The sequence below is a fragment of the Pristiophorus japonicus genome, chromosome 4 (genome assembly GCF_044704955.1).
Source record: "Pristiophorus japonicus isolate sPriJap1 chromosome 4, sPriJap1.hap1, whole genome shotgun sequence".
Taxonomy (NCBI): domain Eukaryota; kingdom Metazoa; phylum Chordata; class Chondrichthyes; family Pristiophoridae; genus Pristiophorus; species Pristiophorus japonicus.
In genome coordinates, this window is record NC_091980.1 from 77160403 (window position 1) to 77180625 (window position 20223).

The window sequence follows — 20223 nt, forward strand, 5'->3', positions numbered from 1 at the left end:
GGTGGTATTTATACTTCACACGAGTCTTCCAATTCCTATGGTAGCGAATTCCACATCCTAACCACTCTCTGAGTAAAGAAATTTCTCCTTATTTCCCTATTGGATTTGTTGATAACTATCTTGTAATTATGGCTCTAGTTTTGGATAATTCCACAAGTGGAAACATTCTCTTCACATCTACCCTGTACAACACATTAACACAAGTACATGAGAGAAAAGGGAATAGAAAGATATGCTGAAACTCTGAAGAGTTAGATGGAATGAGAGGAGACTCATGTTTAACATAACTTCATTACTTTTGAATTCTATACCCTGTGAAATAAATCTCAGTGCTTTGTTAGCATTTTTAATTGCTTTGCTGACCTGTGGTGCTCACTCGTATCCCTAGATTCCTTTGCTCTTCCACCCCATTCAGTTTCTTGTTTTCTAAGGTGTAGGTGATGGTTCTATTTTTTCCCACTAAAGTGCATCACCTCACATTTATCGATGTTAAAGTTCATTTGCCACTTAACTGCCCAGTCTGCAAGTTTTCTAATATTTTGTTATATTATGTTGCATTCTTCCTCAGCTATACTCCCTAGTTTGGTATAATTTGCAAATTTTGATTCAGATTGAACCTCCCTTATCCGGGACTCCCTTAACCGGCACCACCCTTCGTCTGGCACCATTCGTGGCCACCAGGTAGCACATGCGCAGAACTCCGACATGAACAAATTGAAGTCTTTCCTCGCTGCTGAGTCCAACAATCGCTGGCCTGATCCCGCGATTCACCACCCCCCCCCCCCCCACCACCCCTCATGATCTCTCTGCCGTATTCCCAGCCAGCCCCGATATCCTCTTGCTCAGTACCTGTTCCATCCAATTTAATGTTACTTCCCCTCATCTGGCAAAATCCCTTATCTGGCACAGGTCAGGTCGTGAGGGTGCTGGATAAGAGAAATTTAACCTGTATTGAGTTACTTAAGTTCAAATAATTAATGTAAATTATGAATAACAGTTGTCCCAACACTGATCCTTGTGGAACACCACTTTCTACCTTCCTCCGATCTGAATAACTACCCTCCACCTTTACTCTGCATTCTATTTTTCAATCGATTTGCTGTTCATTCAGCCAATTGTCCCATGACTCCACATGACCCAACCTTTGTCATGAGCCTACTGTGTGGTATCCTTTCAAATGCCTTTTGAAAATACAAATATATGATCAAGTATACCTACTACATTACACTTGTCTACTCTTTCCATTACCTCTTCAAAGAATTCTGTCAGGTTAATTAAGCATGACGTAGCCTTTTGGAATCCATCCTGACTATTTTTTATTACATTTTCTGTTTCTAGATGCTCTTCTATCACTTTTAGTAACAAATTCCAATATCGTTCCTGTCACTAACATTAAGCTGACGGGTCTATAGGCCCCAAGTTTCCACACGCGGCGAAAAAGGCGCCCCTCAGAGCTGGGCGCCTGTTTTTCGCGCCAAAAACGGTGCCTGAAAAAAAAAACGCAGTATTCTCGAGCTCCTTGCAGCTCGATGTCTGCTTGGCGCGGCGCACTGGGGGCGGAGCCTACCACTCGCGCCGATTTTGTAAGTAGGAGGGGGCGGGTACAATTTAAATGAGTTTTTTTGGTGCCAGCAATCCTGCGCATGCGTATTGGAGCGTTCGTGCACGCGCAGTCTGAAGTAAACATTGGCACTCGGCCATTTTTAAAAGTGCTGCAGAAAAAGTGAAAATTTGTTTATTGAACCCTTGCAAAGGCTTGCATTTTAATTTTCTTGATATTTCTGTGTGTGAGGGAGTGCTTTTAGCAGCACTGCTGAATAAATCATCTGCTGAATTAATGTTGGCTCTTTTTTTTAATAAATTCGTAGCCAATCGTTTCCAATTCTTTGTCAAGTCACAAACGCCAGAGGTCACCCTGCACCAGTCAAGGATCACTCTGCGCCAATGCTCTTAGCCAAAAGGCCTAGAGCCACTGCACCGTTCCTGGAAGTACTGCAATACCAGGTTCGTGCCATGGAGGTGGATGGGTCAGGTCCCCCACACACCTCCGTGGAGGTGGATGGGTCAAGCCATCCCACCTTAACCAGTGTTACTGCAGCAACTGTGCATTTTAATTCAGTCTTTACAACTCGTTACCGTTTCAATCTCCACCACTCATTCTGTAATTAAAGATAGACTGTGATAAACGGGACACATGCACTTGTTTGAGACTATTCAAATTCTTTGTAGCTGTTCAATTTTTAACATTTTTTAATAAAACCACATTGTCCTTCCATGATCAGCACTGAGGCTGCTTGCTGCTTCTTGCCCCTGCCGTCGGGACCGACGCCACACCGCTGCCTGAAAGGCCTGTCTGAAGCACTTTCACACAGGTAGGAAAATGGTTTATTTAATCTTTTCTTTGCTTATAAATTTTTATTCAGGTTGGATTTATTTGTATAAGTATAACTAAGGATTGATTGTAGAATTTAATGACTTCCCTTCCCCCCCCTCCCCTCCCCCACCTGGTTCCCGACGCCTAATTTGTAACCTGCGCCTGATTTTTTAATGTGTAGACAAAGTTTTTTCAAGCGTACAAAAATCTTCACTTGCTCCATTCTAAGTTAGTTTGGAGTACGTTTTCACTGTGGAAACTTTCAAATCAGGCGTCAGTGGCCGGACACGCCCCCTTTTGAAAAAAAATTCTGTTCAAAAGTGAAACTGTTCTACCTGACTAGAACTGCAGAAAACTTAAATGTGGAGAATTCTGATTTCTAAGATACTCCGTTCTCCACCAGTTGCTCCTAAAAAATCAGGAGCAAATCATGTGGAAACTTGGGACCATAGTTCCCAGATTTTGTTCTATCTTCCTTTTTAAAAATATATATATATATATATATGGGAACAATATTGGATGTCTACCAGTCGTCTGGCACAATCCCTCAACTATGGAACTTATTTAAACTAGTGTCTCTGCTATCTCCTCCCTAGTTGCCTCGAGTATGCGTGGGTGCATATTATCTGAAGCTAAGGTTTTATCCTCTTAGTTTTCCTAGTTTGTCAAATTATTTCCTCCCTTTCTATCCCAACTGTATTTATATTCTTTTTAAGCTCTTCCTCTAGTGGATTCTAGAGAATTGAAGGATGGTAGGGACTCGGGACAGTGAATGTTTGAGGCTGGAGTAGAATTCCTCTTTGGTCTCATCTGTTGCGATGAATGTTGGGGTGTATGCGCTGATGACTGTGGCGCACTGGTTCCGGAGTAGGGTGAGTCGGAGAGTCACGAGACGTTCACTTATCCCACAGGGGGAGCCTCTGAGATGGCAATAACCTCCATCTTTCAATTCTCTACCCTTAAAATAGCTCCTGGTCTTCTCTCGCCTGCTACTCCTGTCTCCGAACTTGCACAACAGTTCGTTGATGCTCCAAACCGATTCCATCCAACCGATGTCAACTTTTGCCCTCCAAGTGGCCTCCAGTTTTAACTCTGGACTCTTTACTGTTGTCACCAACCTAAACCCTGCTACTACCAGGAAATATGCATCCCTATAATTGCTACATAACCAGGTCTATGTAAGTTAAGTTTTTCCATATGTCCATTTGCGTGCACATTTTGGCTGCCGCTTCAGACCCGAGCCATTCACTTCTATTTCCACTTCTTTCTCCCGCTTTTTATTTTCTCTCTCTCCCTCCCTGACCAGTCTCTCTTGTTGTCATGCTGTCTTTCATCTCTCCTCTCTCGGATACTCTGTCCTCCCAAATCCCTACCCCAACCCTTCATTACTGTTTGACCTTCCTACTCTCGGCCGCTGTTCCAGGCTTGACTTCCTCTTAGATAAGCCTACAGCTTCACTCGTTGCCTCTCTTGGCATTCTCTGAAGAGCCCACCATGGCACTCGTCGCTGTCTCCTCACGAGTAGCAACCCCAACTGTCTAATCCTACTCTCTCACCGATCTTGGTGCCCAGCTTACCCGTGGGGGGCTAACCTTGCCAATCTCCTCTCTGTCCAACTCATCTCTCCCAGTGCTGACCCTGTGGATGCTGGCAGTGAATCAGCCATCATCAACCGTCTCCGCACCACCTTGCAGAATTTCCGTTCGCTTGTGAACAAGGCGCTTGCTATCCATGAGCTTATTGTGGATGATTGCATCGACATCATGGCCCTGACGGAAATTTGGCTGAGGGGTGATGACAACCTTGCCTTTTAAACAAAGCCTCTCCACCTATCTATACCTTCTATCACGTACCTCGCCCAGACTGCCGTGGTGACGGTGTGGCTCTCATCACCAAATCACACCTTGGTCTGTCCCCCTACTTCTCTGGTACTTTCCCCTCATTTGAACATCTCACCTTATTCCACCCCTCTCACCTCTCATTTAAAATTCTCGTTCTCTACCGCTCACCCAAATACGATAAAACATTTTATCACTAAGGTATCCTCACTGCTTTCCTTCGTCAGCCTCTGCACTGAGCGACTTCTCATCCTCGGTGATTTCAACCTCCTATCCTCCCTTAATCTGCCCCTCCATGTGAATTCCCCAAACCATATTCACAGCCACCCCCTTGACCATGCCATCTTTCGTGGCCTCGTTATTCCTACCGTGTCAATTTCAGATCAGGAAGTCTCTGACCGTTTCCTTGTATCGCTCTCCACTTACACCCCCCTTCCCCCAACCAACTCTACTTCCTTCTGTGTCTGCCCCTGCAAAAAACTTTCTCCAATTTCTTACAACTGCACTTATCAATTCCAAACTGTCCAGCCTTTGGCCTTCCATTCACCATGACATTTCTGCAGCCACCGATCTGCTCAACCACACGCTCACCACCACCTTTGATGCCTTAGTCCTTATTAAAACCATTACTTTCTCTCACCTTGGCCTTTCCCCCGGTATGGCCCTTCGTTCTCTCAAGTCCAAGGGGTGCAAACTTGAACGGACATGGCGGACAACTGATTTAGACATTCATCGCCAGATCTGGCTGGACCATTATCGGATCCTACTCTTGTCTGCCAAAACTGCTCACTATTTCAGGATCTTTCTGGAATGCAAAGATAATTCCCGGCTACTATTCTCTACTGCTAACCGTTGTCTTAAACCTCTCTCCCCTGTCTCCACCTCGCTCCCCTCCAACAAGAAGTGCAGGGAGCTCATAAGAACATAAGAAATAGGAGCAGGAGTAGGCCATCTGGTCCCTCGAGCCTGCTCCGCCATTCAATAAGATCATGGCTGATCTGATCTTGGCCTCAACTCCACTTCTCTGCCCTCTCTCCATAACCCTTGACTTGATTACCTTTTAAAATATCTGTCTATCTCCTCCTCAAATATATTCAATGACCCAGCCTTCACCGCTATCTGGGGTAGAGAATTCCAAAGATTCACGACCCCTTGAGAGAAGAAATTCCTCCTCATTTCAGTTTTAAATGGGCGACCCCATATTCTAAAACTATGCCCCCTAGTTCTAGATTTCCCCACAAGGGGAAACATCCTTCTTGGATCTACCCTGTCAAGCCCCCTTTGAATCTTACAAGTTATAATTAGACCACCTCGCATTCTTCTAAACTCCAATAAGTATAGGTCCAATCTGCTCAACCTTTCTTCATATGACAACCCCTTCGTCTCGGGAATCAACCTCGTGAACCTTCTCTGAACTGCCTCCAATGCAAGTATATCCCTCCTTTAAATAAGGAGACCAAAACTGTACGCAATACTCCAGGTGTGGTCTCACCTTTGCAATAAAGGCCAACATTCCATTTGCTTTCCTAATTACTTGCTGTACCTGAATGCTAACATTTTGCATTTCTTGATCCAAGGACCCCCAGATCCCTCTGTACCGCAGCATTTTGTAATCTTTCCCCATTTTTCCCACAAGTGGATAACCTCACATTTTCCCACATTATACTCCATCTGCCAAATTTTTGCCCACCCACTGAGCCTATCTATATCCCTTTGCAGATACTTTGCGTCCTCCTCACAACTTGCTTTCCCACCTATCTTTGTATCATCAGCAAACCTGGCTACATTACACTCGGTCCCTTCATCCAAGTCATTAATATAAATTGTAAATAGTTGATGCTCCAGCACTGATCCCTATGGCACTCCACTAGTTACAGTTTGCCAACCTGAAAATGACCTATTTATCCCAACTCTCTGTTTTCTGTTAGTTAGCCAATCCTCTATCCATGCTAATATATTACCCTCAACCCTGTCAGCTCATGGACTACTTCGTCTCAAAGATTGAGACCATCCGAACAGCTGTCTCTGCTTCTTCCCTTTCTTCCTCTAACCCACTGGGCCAAATTTCCTCTGAAGTTCCAACCTGCCCTGGCCCTGAACTTGCATCTTTTCCAGTTTCTTTTTGATAACCCACTTGACCTCTCCATACTCATCTTGTTCATGAGACCTACTTACTGCTCCCTTAACCCTATTCCCACTGGATCGACTGGGCCTGTATTCACTGGAGTTTAGAAGGATAAGAGGGGATCTCATAGAAACATATAAAATTCTGACGGGACTGGACAGGTTAGATGCAGGAAGAATGTTCCCGATGTTGGGGAAGTCCAGAACCAGGGGACACAGTTTTAGGATAAGGGGTAAGCCATTTAAGACCGAGATGAGGAGAAACTTCTTCACTCAGAGAGTTGTTAATCTGTGGAATTCTCTACTGTAGAGAGTTGTTGATGCCAGTTCGTTGGATGTATTCAAGAGGGAGTTAGATATGGCCCTTACGGCTAAAGGGATCAAGGGGTATGGAGAGAAAGCAGGAAAGGGGTACGGAGGTAATGATCAGCCATGATCTTATTGAATGGTGGTGCAGGCTCGAAGGGCCGAATGGCCTACTCCTGCACCTATTTTCTATGTTTCTATGTAACTGCTGACCACCCAACGTGCCAATCTGGCTCCCATGTTAGCTGACATTGTTAATGGTTCGCTCTCCTCAAGTACTGTGCCCCTCTTCTTCAAATCTGCCGTCTTCATCCCTCTCCTCAAAAAAAACAACCCTTGACTCCACTGGGCTTGCAAGCTACTGCCCCATCTCCAACCTCACTTTCCTTTCCAAAATCCTTGCATGTGTTGTCACCGCCCATTCCTTCCCGGAACTCCATGTTTGATTCCCTTCAATCTGGTTTCTGCCCTGCCACAGTACTGAAATGGTTCTCATTAAAGTCACAAACAAAATCCTTTGTGACTGTGACAATGGTAAACTATCCCTCCTCGTTCTTCTCGACCTGTCTGTAGCCTTTGACGCGGTTGACCACTCCATCCTCCTCCAATGCCTCTCCACCATTGTCCAGCTGGGTGGGACTGCACTCGCCTGGTTCCATTCTTATCTATCGAATCATAGCCAGAAAATTACCTGCAACGGCTTGTCTTTGCACCCCAGCACCGTTACCTCTGGTGTCCTTGAAGGATCTATCCTTGGCCCCCTCCTATTTCTCATCTATATGCAGCTCCTTGGCGACATCTTCCGAAGACACGGCATCAGTTTCCACATGTACGCTGATGGCACCCAGCTCTACCTCACCACCACTTCTCTCGACTGTCAGACTTCTTGTCTGACATCCAGCACTGGATGAGCCGAAATTGTCTCCAATTTAACATTGGGAAGAGCGAAGCCATTGTCTTTGGTCCCCGCCACAAACTGCATTCCCTGGCCATTGACTCCATTCCTCTCCCTGGCATCTGTCTGAGGCTGGACCAGACTGTTCACAAACTAGGTGTCATATTGGACCCTGAAATGAGTTTCCGGCCACATATCCGCAGCATAACTAAAACCGTCTATTTCCACCTCCGTAACTTTGGCCATCTCCACCCTTGTTCAGCTCATCCGCTGCTGAAACGCTCATCCATGCATTGTTACCTCTAGACTCGACTACTCCAATGCACTTCTGGCTGGCCTCCCACATTCTACCCGACGTAAACTTGAGGTCATCCAAAACTCGGCAGCCCATGTCCTAACTCGCACCAAGTCCCGCTCACCCATCACCCCTGTGCTCACTGACCTACATTGGCTCCTGGTTAAGCAATGCCTCGATTTCAGTATTCTCAACCTTGTTTACAAATCCCTCCATGGCCTCGCCCCTCCCTATCTCTAATCTCCTTCAGCCTCACAAGCCCCTGAGATATCTGCGCTCCTCAAATTGTGCCCTCTTGAGCATCCCTGATTATAACTGCTCAATCATTGGTATCCGTGCCTTCAGCTGCCTGGGCTCTAAGCTCTGGAACTCCCTGCCTAAAATCTCTGCCTCTCTGCCTCTCTACCTCTCTTTCCTCCTTTAAGATGCTTCTTAAGACCTACCTCTTTGACCAAGCTTTTGGTAATCTGCCATAATTTCTTATTATGTGGCTTTGAGTCAAATTTATTTGTTTTGTCTTATAACACTCCTTGAAGTGCCTTGGGACATTTTACTACGTTAAAGGCGCTATATAAATACATGAGGATACCTATTGTCCTTATTCCTAGTAGCCATATTTATTAAATCTCTCATCAGGGGATAAGTAGTACATGGTTTATTGGTAGAGTGCACAAACTGTGGCTCTGTACAGATGATGTGCTTATTCATCTCTGCCCATAATTATTGCACACATGTAAACCTTTTGGAAAGTTATTAGGATACAATGTGAACTGATAGAAAATGCCTATTCTCCACTTGCCTTTAAATTCTCAAATAAATTAAAAGGGTTTTACTTACTTTATTAAGATTGTTCTCTATTATGTGTCAATTTGGCTCAATGGTAGCACTCTTGTCTACACTTCAGGACTTTGGTACATAATCCATGTGACTGTGGGAGCGAATGTCCGTATTACTTGAATATCTCCCTGATTCGCTTTTGCGCAGACTATGAGGCCAACAGATACTGGGTTAAAAGTTCAAGCAGCTATCTGATGAGCATGGGTTGTGAAGTAGGTAAGAGATCAGAGCAGTCGATGTCTCCGCAGGAAAGAAGATGCTAGAAGATGAGAGACTTATTCAGCCATATTCAATTGTGTGTTAGAGTAATAAAATGAATGGTAAGAGTCGAATGCGGCAATAAAGAAATTTCCGAAGAGTTGAATGGCTGGTTGTTTAGTTTACATTGTCATTCTGTTAATACATCAAAAGTACATACAAATGTTATGATTTATTGATAGTGTGCATGGAATATAGAGATCAAAAACCTGAGTTAGTATATGTAAGGGAACACTGTTTTAGGAGCATATACTGTTTTTGTGAAGTGTGTGTCAGGAACTTTCATACTAGTTTCATGTAGTATGAAGTTTCAATAAAGACATGATCCTACCATTACTGCAACTGTGTGTGTGTGTGTAATCTGACGTTTAAAGCAACAAAACAAAAAAGAGCAAGAAAGCAGCCCAACACTTAACAATTCTGTGGAGTGCTGCACTATTGGAGGCACTTTTTTTTTGTTGCATGGGACATTAAACTGAGACCATGTTTCAATGGATGGAAAAGATCCCATAGCATTATTTGAAGAAGAGAGGGGCGTTCAGCTGGTGTCCTGGCCAACATTTGAATGTGAATTAACATTGCCAAAATGGATTAACTGGGCAGTTCTCGTATTTGTTGTTTGTGGGACCTTGCTGTTTGCTAACTGACTGCTGCATATGCCTACATAACAGTAACTACACTTCAAAAGTAATTTAATAATTGTGAAGTGCTTTGGGTCATTCTGAGGATGTGACAGAGCTCTATAATTGCAAGTTCTTTGTTTCTCGCATATCTGAATTATACAAGGTCAATTATCACCTTGTGTAAACATTAAAGGCTAGACTTTCGATTTATATCGCACACGGGCGATATTTCCAGTGGTAGTGGTTGTCCCACCTTTAAGAACCGCCGGAATATTGCTCATTTTAAAAACCACTAGTTTCGCCTTTATAATTTGGGTCATAGCGGTAGCAATCTGAAGTGGGCGGTAGCGATGTATTCAGTCATGCAAGACTGGCGTCTATCGCAATGGCCATTCTGCGCATGCGCATTTTTTTTTCAGTCACTTAACTTTTTCCCACGATTCGGGAGGTCAAGGGTCACCTGCGCATGCACAGAAGACGGAGGGAGAGAGCGTGAGACAGCTTTGAGTGTAGTTTGATTCATCGAGGCCTCCAAGTTTAAATTGAAGCATTAGACAACCCGAATTATAAAAAATGGACATTGAGGAAGTTGATTCCCTGAGTGGTGATGGTGAGATGGCTGATGTTGGAGGGAGAAAAGGGGCCAGGAGGTTCTCGGATGAGGCCAACGCAGCCTTGGTTCATGAGGTGGAGACGCGGTGGAGCCAATTAACCTGGGGTGGGCGTGGGAACCCCACCCCCTGAGTGTGTACCAATGCATTTGGGTGGAGATCGCTGAGGTGGTGTCATCGGCGGCACATGATTACTGTGAGCCGAGCCAATGCCGCAAGCACTGAAACGACCTGGTTGCGTCTGCTAGAGTAAGTACTAACTTTATTAACTTTAATAACTGTAATCATGCACTAACTCATTAATTAAAATGTAAATCTGCCAGATTGTAATTAAGCTGGGTAATCTTGGTGTTACGACTTCCTATCCACGATCTTATTACATTACTTCTCTGAACGTAGATATGTTAACCATGCATCAATTGCATCCAAACTGTATTAGCATATAACATTAACGATGAAAAGCATTGGCGATGACTAATTGTGGATTATAATATCTGTGTGTTCCGTAATGGTACCTTGGCAACTAGCTTATACCATGCTCTTGTCACCTTTGCAAAAGAAGATATTTGCAAATCGCGCTGAGCGTCGGCACACGGGAGGAGGGCCAGCAGAGATACTGGAACTCACCGACCTGGCGGAGCGGGCCACTCGTTGGGGTCCATAATCATTCGGCCACCCGTGGTGTGCAGATCCGGTTGTGGCGCCACATGAGTAATGTATAACCCACTGGTAATTTAATGTAATTTAATGCTATTTGAGTATAATATATAAATAATGTAATGTAATTAATGCTGGGATCATGAAATCTTATTTTAATGCCATGCAATTTCTGTGTTTTATGTTCATGTTAGTTATGTGTAACGTCTGTCAGTGATATCTAATGCTCCTCCTAAATATTCCTGCGCAGCGTAAGCATTCTCATGTCACCCTGGCCCTCCCCTCCTCTTCTAACCTCTCATATTATGTTTTCTCGTTGCCCAGGCGCCTCGACGACCTGAGGAGCCCCCAGAGCGTCGCCTCTTTTAGTTCAAGTGGGGCTCACCACTGGAGACGAGACCCCCGAGGAAGATGAAGATCGTATGGATGACTCTCAACTATGCTGCTCAACATGAGGACTCAGGTACTCGAGGGTCAAATCTACCTGTGGCCACGTCTTCCTCAACCGAGGAAGTAGCGGGGCAAAGCGGCTTGCAGCAGGGCACACCGAGTGGCCCAGCACCTACGCCAAATCCGCGGAGGTTGGTTCGGCGAGGTAGGTACACTCCGAGACAGGCGGATGTCAACCTGGACATGGTTTCACCGACGGGCGAGCGTGGACATTGGTTGAGAGCTTCTCCAGGCGATAGGTGGGTTGACCGGCAACATTGCCGCACTCTCAGCGCGTAGATCGGAGAACATGGTGCAGCTGATTGCAGTAATGCAGCGAACAGCCGATTCCATATATGCCATGCGGCGGACGATGGTCTCGGGATATGCCACTGCACCCCAAGGTGCCGGACCACCTGATGAGAGTCAAGAGGAAACAGTTGCTTCTGACTCAGGAGACGGTTCTTCGGATACCTCTTCTCCGGGATCCCAAGATGTGTCTCTGCCACTGTCAGCCCCCGCCCCCCCCCTCCCCCCCACAGCGGCAGCACTCGAGGTACCCTACTCCAAGACGGCTTGGAGTTAATGCGGGTAGGAACAGGGGCAACGTTGGGTGGAAAGGGGGTGTTAAGATCGGGGGGTAGAGACAGAGGAAATGGTGGCCGCAGGTAGAAATTTTGCAGGGGTGGGGGGGGAGGGGATGGGTGGTTTTGTAATAGTTATTGTTATTAAAAAATAGTTGACTGTTGGTGGGTGGGTGGTGCTGTTAAAGATATTCGAATTATTATTCAAAAATTGTTGGGCGGGATGGGTGTTTCTATTCTGTAATGTATCTGTTATTTGTTTTTTCATGTTTGTTAAAAACATTTTTAAAGTTTATTTTAGTTGTTAAATTATAAACGATTTTTATTTAACTTACAATTGTTGTGCAGTGTCTTTTACAAACAGAAGGTTACCCAACAATACAAGAGTTGCAAACAATGGCCAGGCCAGGCAAGGATGAAACTTAACGTAACATAGCTGTCACCAACATAACTTCAAGCAAAGCATTCATTTATGAGCTGCTGACTCAAGTCTCGCAGTTGCGTAACTACCACGGGGCTTTTCCTGTGGTGTAGGGGGGTGTGGGGGCATGAGTTCATCGCCCCTGATTGTCGTCCTTCTCCTCCGCCTCCCCTCTCTCCTGAGGTGGACCGGCAGTCCCATTTGGCAATTCCTGTCCCCTCTGTATAGCTAAGTTCATCATCATAGGCAGCCCCTCGAAATGAGGATGACTTGCTTCCATGAGTTCATAGGTGTTTCGATGAAGGACCTGATGTTCCAGTCCTGAACTCCAATTGAGGGGGTGGAAGATGCCTGTGCATGAATTTTTTTAACGTGTGGTGACCGTTGCACACCAGCCACCACGCGGGCTTGACAGAGCTAGGTCTTGGTCCAGTGGCAAGGATTAACCAAGACGACTGGAGACCTGCTCTGCTGCACGGACCTAGCGCACACACATATCACAGTGTGGGCAGGCCCGTGCTGCCCCTGGGCCCTCGGCTCTTCTGGGCCCCGTACCCTCATCTGTCGCACCTCCGCCACGATCTCACTGCTCCACCGCCATAATCATTCACCGCATCTCGCCACAAACACTTGCTGCTCATCTGCCCCGACCTTCCCACTCCTCTGTACCTGGGTCCTGCTAATGTTCCTACCCACGCTTTAAAATGGTGACCAGGGTTTTGATGACGTCACCCAGTCGCCCATCTCAAAATCGTTGCACACTTGGAGCAGCTCGCGCTGGAGGTTGAAGTGGTATGCCGCTCCAGCTCTTTTACTTCCCGACCTGGAGCTGTTCCCTTGCAGGTCAGGGGGTCACGATGTTAAGTTATGCAACATGCAGCACATCACAATGAACTCAGCGACCTGCTCGGGGTGGTATTGTAGGCTGCCTCCAGATTGGTTCAAGCATTTGAAGTGCTGCTTCAGCACTCCAATTGTCTTTTCGACGATATTACGTGTGGCTATATGACTCCGATGTAATGATGCTCTGCATCTATCTTTGGCTGACGGATGGGGTCAGGAGCCAGGTAGCGAGGTTGTATCCTTTGTTACCTAGCATCCAGCATTGGCCTTGTGGTTGACTGTTAAAAAGATTGGAGACAGTGCTTTCACGCAAGATGTGCGCATCATGAATGCTCCCTGGAAAATTGGCATTTACTGCCATGATTATTTGCTTGTGGTTGACAACAAGCTGCACGTTCAGGGAGTGGAATCCCTTTCGGTTACGGTAAACCTCTAACTTCTCTAAAGGTGGTCGCATGGCAATGTGCGTACAGTCTGTTGCACCCTGCACGTTGGGGAAGTTTACTATTCTCGAGAACCCCAATGCCCTCTCACTCTGCGTCTCCCTGGTCATATAGGTAAGTTTATAAAGTCCATCTTTCATGCGTAAAGGGCTTCAGTCATCTGTCGAATGCAGCAATGTGTGGCATGCTAAGACATGCAGCAGACGTCGGCAGCTGAGGCCTGAAAGGAGCCCGATGCATAAAAGGAAAGTGCCGCAATAACCTTAACCTCAATGGGCAGTACGGTTCTGATGGTGCTGGTAGGCTGCAGGTCTCCCTTAATGAACTGGCATATCTCACTGATGCCCTCTTTTCGGAAGCACAGCCTTCTAACGCACATCCTATCGGACAGGTTCAGGTATGTACGCTGCTCCCTGTAAATGCGTTTGGTATAAGGTGGTGGACTCCTCAGCAGTCTGCCACCTCTTTGGGCACATAATGTTCTTCAATGAACCTTCTCCCATCTCTATTCTGCAGCATGTGAGTAGTCACCAAGACTGGCTGAGAAATTACAGGCCCCATTACTATAAATGCCCTAATCTGTCTTCAAAATTCTTGAATTGTCCTTAAACAAACACAATATAAACATAAATTAACCACAATGTGCTCAGATGATTGTCAAGATTTTAAAACACCCTTAAAATCACTCACGAATTAATTCAATGCTCCCAACAATTTTAAGCTGCCTTTTCTTCAAAATTATCCGATTTAAAACCTAGCGTCCATACCGCCAGGTTAAGTTCAGGTGATTACAACTTTTTCTGAGCGTCTTATTTGGACGGGCGGTAATTTGGGCGGTAGTTTCCATTACAAAAACACTCTTTTGGGCTGTAAACGAGCGATGACGTCAGATTTTTTAAAAATAAATTGGACGGGCAGTTTTGCTTATCACCAGCGGTAATTAATTGCCGAATATACTGCCGGCAATAAATGGGCGGTAAACGGGCAGTAGTTTCCATTTATATACAAATATGGGCAGTAAAGAACATTTCGGCGGTAATATGAGCGGATAGATGCCGAAAGTCTAGCCCTAATGATGACCTGATTCAATAGTCCTCTCTCCAAATTCCCTCTGAGCTGAGTTGCAATTATTTACAAGAAAGTGTTCTCACAACACTTGTACTGATTACAAGTGTTTCCTGTTCCACTCCCTTCATATCATCAGAAAAGTTACAAGTAAATTTACATGGAATAATAAATCAGATTAAAGATCAGTGTTATACTCTTGTATTTTTTTTGTACAACTTGGATATGTGGCACTGGGAGTCAATTCCTTTGCACTGCAGCTGGAATTTTATGCTACAGGTGACTTGTAATCTAAGCCTTTTATGTGACTTATCCACTTATGAACAGATTTCTTTAAGATCAAGAACTTGAAGATTTAGGGTTTTGTAAACAACATAGGCTAGACTTTCCACTTTGCTGTCTATCATCCCAAAAAATGGGCAATGTTCCAGCGATGATCGATGTCCCAGCCTTACCGATCGCTGGCTCATTGCCCATTTTTTGGAAACCGATTTTCCACTCAGCGATAGGTCAGCAATGTCAAATGGGCGATGCAAAAGGTCAGCGATGTGATGCTCGCCCAAGGAACGGGCAGCGATGTGGAAGGCAAAAGCTTCCCCAGTAACAGGTTTCTGCGCATGCGATTTTTTTTTCTCCTCCAGTTGACAGCATTTTGCTCATTTTGGGAGGTCAGGGGTCATCCACACACTCGCAGTAAGGTCGATTGTGGTGGGGGGGAGAGAGAGAGCAAGAAGGAGGAGGAGAAGAAGACGAAGAGGAGTGCTTGGATTAAGATTTCGAGGGGATTAAGAGAGAATTAAGATTGAGAGGGGATTGAGAGAGCAAAAGGTGATAAAAACATTAGAAAGAGTGTAGTCGAAAACGTGAGTTCAACCGATAAAAGTTATCAAAATGTCAGCAGCATCATCATAGGATGTGGAGGAGGCTCGCAAAAAGGCCAAGCCCTTCTCAGATGAGGCAAACGAGGTCCTTGTTCAGGAGGTGTATGCAAGGTGGGGCAAGTTAACCCGGGGTGGCAATGGGAAACCTCCACCCCGGACATACAGGAAGATATGGGCCGAGATTTCAGACGTCGTCTCGGCGGCATCTAATGAGGCGAGGGGGCCTCCCCAATGCCGCAAACGTTTTAACAGCCTGGTTGTGTCAGCAAGAGTAAACACAGATTCTACATTTTGTATATTATTCTATGGAGATTGTATTAGAGAGAGATGTCTGTGTCGATCATCACCTCATATCCCCGATATGTGTTATAACTGTTAAAATGTCTTTCCATGATAGTACACATACCATACAGCTTATGCCATGCACTTTGCCAATTTTGCAGAGGAAGATATCGAACAACTGAGCCCAGCAGAGGCGCACGGGAGGGGGCACAGCTGCGTTACAGCCGCTGAGTGACATTGAGGAGCGCGCTGCGGCTCTGGTGAGGACCCACAGTCAAGCGGCCACCTCCCGTGGATCTGCCGAGCCCTCTGATGTATCACGTGAGTAATGTGTCAAGCAGTGTTAAAGTAATGTAATGTCATTTCATGACAATATATGAATGTACGGTCCTCTTAATCAATCTCTGATTAATCCTGCCTCCACAACTCTGTGTTACTCAATTCCGTATAGATGTACGACTATGTGTACTAACATATCATGCATTGTTATGTAACGTCGCCTGGTCTCATTTATTGTAGTATTGATGCTCCTCTACAATGTGTACCCTCTGCTAATAATAAACTCAATAAGCTCAATTGTGTTTTGCAGGGCCCACAACACCCACAGCACAAATGTGCAAATCACCAGCGGTTCCATTAGAGGTGGTCCTCACCACGGGTGGGGAGGAGGAGGAGGAGGAAGATACCACAGAGCCAGAGGAGGAGGAGGAAGTGGATTTAGAGGAAGATGCCCCGAGCATCCTTCATCATGTGGTGGAATCACCTGTGGGATCTGTGGCCATTACGTCGGCATCTTCGACGGAAGAAGCAGTGGGACCAAGCGGCGTGCAACTGTCAATGCCAAGGCGAGCATTAGTTCCCACCGCAGACCCCGTGGCGGTTGAGTCAGCGAATAGATCATTTGAATGGCTTGGCTCAAATGTGCAAGGAGACTGTTGTGAAAAGTCGCGACCATCTCCAGGCATTTCTGGAATTCACGGAGACCTTCTCCCGGGTGACACAACAGACGCTCGAGCAGATGATTCGGCAGACTGTCACCACCAACGCCTTGAGGCATGCATTGTTGGCGGGACACGGCGCTGCACCTGAACGTGACGTGACGCCGCAGATCACAAACGGATCAGGAGGAAGCAATTCCTTCTGACTCAGAAGGCGATCCCCATGCTTCGCCTTCCTCTCCTACACCCCCCCCCCCCCCAACAGACAATCGGACCAGCAGTTCCCCCACCACGGCAGGAAATCTTGCCATTGGCAGTTGCACGCCCGCGACGTCTCGGTGCCACCCGGAGACCAAATTGGGCGGGTGGGGCTAGAGTACAGGGAGGGAAGCGTGGCCACAGGTGATGTGTGAAGATTATTTGTTCTCTCAGTTAATGGTTTACTTTTGGGGTGTTGTTTGGGGAGGTTGGGTGGGTGGGTTGTTTGGGTTGCTCCTGTTGCAATTGAAATTTAAATTTTGTTTGAATAAAAATGTTTTATTACATTTTACAATTTACAATTGTGCATTTTCTTATAATAACATGATAACATATTAATGTAAACAACAGAACATATTAATGTAAACAATGGCCGACCAGACCGGGCAATGAGGTAACGTAGCTCAACGCTAACGCAATCGCAACCGTTGCTTTGCGATAAACGTAACTGTAACTCTGACTGTCCACAATGAAAGTTCATGCAAAGCGTTCATTTATGAGCTGCTCACGCAACACTTTTGCAGCCACGTAACTCCCACGGGGTTTTTCCACTCTTGTGGGTGGGCATGGGGGCATGGGTTAATTGCCAAATTTAATGTCCTCCCCGAGGTGCTTATTGGCCGCCTCCTCCTCCTCCTCCCCCTCCTCCTCCTCCCGCTGCTCCTCGTCATCTACCTCTTCCGTCTCCAATCCTTCTTGAGGTGGACCGGCAGCCCCATCTGGCAAATGTTGTCCTTTCATTATAGCTAGGTTATGTAACATTCAGCACACCACAATAAACTCAGCGACCTGGTCAGGATGGTACTGTAGGCTGCCTTCTGAGTGGTCCAGCTATCTGAAGCGCTGCTTTAGGACTCCAATTGTTTTTCGACGATGTTGCCTGTAGCAATGTGGCTTTCATTGTAACTCTTCTCGGCTTCAGTAACGGGGTTACGCGGGGGGGAGCAGGACGGGGGGGGGAGGGTTGTGGTCATGAGCCAGCTGGCAAGGCCATATCCTTTATCCCCCAGCATCCAACCGAGACCTAGTGGCTGATTGGCAAACAGGTCAGAGATAACACTCTCATGCAAGAAATGTGTGCATCATGGATGCTGCCTGGAAAATTAGCATTAACTGCAATGATACTCTGGTTGTGGTCGACAATGAGCTGCACATTTACCGAGTGAAATCCCTTTTGGTTACGAAACACCTCTGCATTCTGTAAAGGTGATTTCAGGGCGATGTGTGTGCAGTCTATTGCTCCCTCCACTTTGGGGAAGTTTGCTATTCTCTAGAACCCCAAAACCCTCCTGGTTTGTGCCTCCCTGGTCATGGGGAAGTTTATAAAATCCATCCTACGAGCGTAAAGGGCTTGAGTCACCTGTCGAATGGAGCAATGTGTGGCGAGCTGAGATACGGCAGATGTTACCAGCTGGAGCCTGAAAGGAGCCCGATGTGTAGAATGATAGCATCGCAGTAATCTTTACCTCAACAGGCAATGTGGTCCTGATGGTGCTGGCAGGCTGCAGATCCCCCTTGATGAGCTGACAAATCTCATCGATGATCTCCTTTCGGAACGCGTGCCTTCAGAGGTTGCGCTTATCAGACAAGTTCAGGTAAGATTGCCTTTCCTTGTAAGTTCTTCGGCTGTAAGGTCTCCTCCTATATCCACGCGTTACTCTGCGACTTCTATGATTGACCCCTTCACTTAACCCTTCACTTAACTCAAGCTCAGATGCCATCAGTTCTGCATTTACAAGTAATGGCAGAGAAGATGCAGCTCCCATTTTTAACTGTTTATATAAATGCTTTTCTACTATTAAACTGACCTTTCTATGAAAATAAATTATAATAAATAATATAAGTTTAAATTTGACTGGATATATCTGTCAAATACACTTATAACTCACAAATTATTAGAACACTCTTTTTGTAGCCTCCCTTCTTTCCTCCGATATTCAAAATGGCGTCCGTAGTGCTGAGCTCTGTGAGTAAAGCCTGGGAAAAGCAACTATTTCCCAGCAATGTTGTTGGCAAGCGATCAGCCCGGTGATGTGCCGAAAGTTAGAATGGGCAATGTGCTCAGCGATGTGAGCCGAAAGTCATGGGGATAATTTTTCACCGATGCTCCAGCCTGAATTTCCATTTTTTGGTCAAAATGGGCGATGAAAGGATTGTTTGGGCGATATATGGACGATGTGAAGTGGAAAGTCTAGCCCATTATCCATTGTTGCTGACCACAATTGGGGTAAAGTCCTCTTTACTTAAGTAAAATTAGATTCGGAATACTGGTCTTTTTTTGTATCTTCTCCAAAGCATATATTAAAGAATTCAGTTGAACTGTAAGTAACTATTTAATTCCCAACATTTTCTCAATAGATCCTCGTAGTGAGCAGCCTATATTGACCTACAGCAGCACCTGGACAAGATCAAGGTTTTAGTTGATAAGTGGCAAGTTACTATATAAGGAGTAAGCAATGGCCATCTCCAATAAGAAAAAGCCCAACTAACTTCCCCCATCCCTGGCCTTCAACGGCACTACCATGGCTAAGTCCCCCACTGTTATATATGCAGACTATAGATATACTCTCTGTGTAGTCACTGTATAGTTGCATAAGATGGAGACTTGTTACCTGATGTAGTATCAATAAGGTTTACACTGTGTATATACTATGCTTGCACCACTAGAGGGTGCAACTGGTGGAGACCCAGGTTTCCTGCCCCTGTGGCAGAGGCTGTCCACCAGACGGCACTGCGGTGGGAGACCTGAGGGTCACCTGCATAGTTGTGCAAGGCCCAGTATAAAAGGCTGCCCATCATGCTTGTGCCCCAATCTGGAGTTACAAATAAAGGACCAAGGTCATTACAGTTTGAGTACAACACATTGCCTCGTGGAGTCATTCATAAGTACATTACAGACATAACACCCACCATCAAGGGTATGGTAGCATAGTGGTTCTGTTACTGTAATTTCGAGCCCTACACTAATAATCTGGAGACACGAGTTCAATTCCCACCACGGGAATTTAAATTAGTTAATTAAATAAATCTGGAATTTGAAAAAAAACTAACAGCAATGGTGGCCATGTAACTACCGGATTGTCGTAAAAACCCTTCTGGTTCACTAATGTCCTTTAGAGAAGGAAATCTGCCATCCTTACCCGGTCTGGCCTATGTGTGACTCCAGACCTACAGCAATGTGGTTGACACTTAACTGCCCGCTGAAGTGGCTGTGCACGTCACTCAGTTGTACAAAACCGCTACGACAAAGTCACTGTGTTG

The 20223-nt window shown here is 45.7% G+C and overlaps 1 long non-coding RNA gene across 2 annotated transcripts in view; it reads left to right on the forward strand.

Moving 5' to 3' along the window:
• LOC139262097 (uncharacterized) overlaps positions 1 to 17149 on the forward strand; it is a 38836-nt gene extending 21687 nt beyond the window's left edge. The window contains exons 2-4 of one of the 2 annotated variants that reach the window (XR_011592889.1): positions 11143 to 11281; positions 15928 to 16087; positions 16356 to 17149. This is a non-coding gene — a long non-coding RNA (uncharacterized lncRNA). The remainder of the gene's footprint in view (positions 1 to 11142; positions 11282 to 15927; positions 16088 to 16355) is intronic. The other variant, XR_011592888.1, reaches the window with a different exon arrangement.
• The last annotated feature ends 3074 nt before the right edge of the window (positions 17150 to 20223 follow it).